Source organism: Penaeus japonicus, unplaced genomic scaffold (genome assembly GCF_977035675.1).
Source record: "Penaeus japonicus unplaced genomic scaffold, GWHDUDI00000001_assembly GWHDUDI00000020, whole genome shotgun sequence".
In the NCBI taxonomy this organism is placed as follows: Eukaryota; Metazoa; Arthropoda; class Malacostraca; order Decapoda; family Penaeidae; genus Penaeus; species Penaeus japonicus.
Window position 1 is genome coordinate 28,685,781 of NW_028234422.1, and position 1,552 is coordinate 28,687,332.

Below are 1,552 nucleotides of genomic sequence, written 5' to 3' on the forward strand. Positions count from 1 at the left end.
TTGGGTTTTTTTGTGTGTGTGTGCGTGTGTGTGGGGTTTGTGTGTGTGTGTGTTGTGTGTGTGGGGTGTGTGTGTGTGTGTGTGGTTTTGTGTGTGTGTGTGCGCTTTTTGGGTGTGTGCGTGTGTGTGTGGGGTTTGTATGTATATGTTTATATATTATTATATATATATATATAATATATATATATATATGATAAAGAAAAGGGAAAAAATGGAGAGGAGGCGGGAAAAGAGAGAGACGGAACCGGAGGAGAGAGTAGAGAGAAGAGAAGGAGGAAGAGAGAAGAGGAGGGAGAAGAGAGAAGAGAGAGATTACAAACAAAAAATCCGTGGGCATGATGGCTACACAGACATCAGGTTTTTTTTTTCCCTTTTTATGAGGAAATTTTTCCTATTCACTCCCAAAAAGTCTCGCGTTTTCCAAATTTCCCAAGTGACTCTCTTTTTTTTATTTGTTCCCGGTTTTTTTTGTTAAAGAAAAAATTCCTGAGACAGTGAAAAATAGCATAAAATTTTCCTTCCCCAACCTTTTGAAACATTTACCCAAAACATAAGGGGAAACCCCCCCCAAAAAAAAAGGTTTTAATAATAGTAATACATTAATAATGGGAATACCCGGGAAAATATATTTTAAAAAGGGCTATAATATCCTTCCCTTTACTGGGAGAATTTTTGTGTGTGCTTTCGTCCTTTGGGGCGCCTTTAAGGGGTGCGGGCCTAAAAAATTTTAATCCAAAGGGACGCTTTTGCCCTTTACGGGCCGCATAATTCGACGTTTTTTCCCCCTGAAAACGATTTAACCATATATGTTTTTAAAATTCTTTTAATAATTTTATAATTTTTTATATTTATAGATTGATAGATAGATAGATATAGATATCGATATTTATATATTTCTTTATTTATTTCTTTTATATTTTTTTTTTTCCTTTTAAGAAATACCTGTCAATTATTTTTTTTTTTTTGTTTAATATATGATTTTGGAAAGATGTATTTTTTATCTGACATTTTAAAAGACATATTCAATTTCTTTTTTTTTAAGATATATTCAATTTCTTTTTTTTAGATATATTATATTTCTTTTTTTTTAAGATATATTCAATTTCTTTTTTTTTAGATATATTCTATTTCTTTTTATACGTTCGGTGGGTAAAGTCTTATTACCTTTGGAAAAGGGGTTTCTAATATTTTTGGGGAGTTTAAAAATAATTTTTTTCAATTTTTTGGGTTTTGGAAAAAGCTGTATTGGGTTTTAGGGGTGTGTGGAGAGGTGATGGGTGGGAGGCGTTCCTGTGCACGCGTGTGTGTATGTGTGTGTGCGTGTGTGTGTTTTGTGTTGTGCGTGGGGTGTGTGTTTTTGTGCGGTGGTGTGTGGGGTGTATGTGGGGTGTTTGTGCGTGCGGTTTGGGGGTTTTGTGCCTGTGCATTTTGTGGGGGGTTTGGGGTACATTTAAACCTTTTTTGCTTGCGTTTCGATTTTAATTGTGTGTATGTATGCCAGCACACTCATGCGTGCGTTTTAGGGATATCGAAGACCCCCCAAAAACAAACT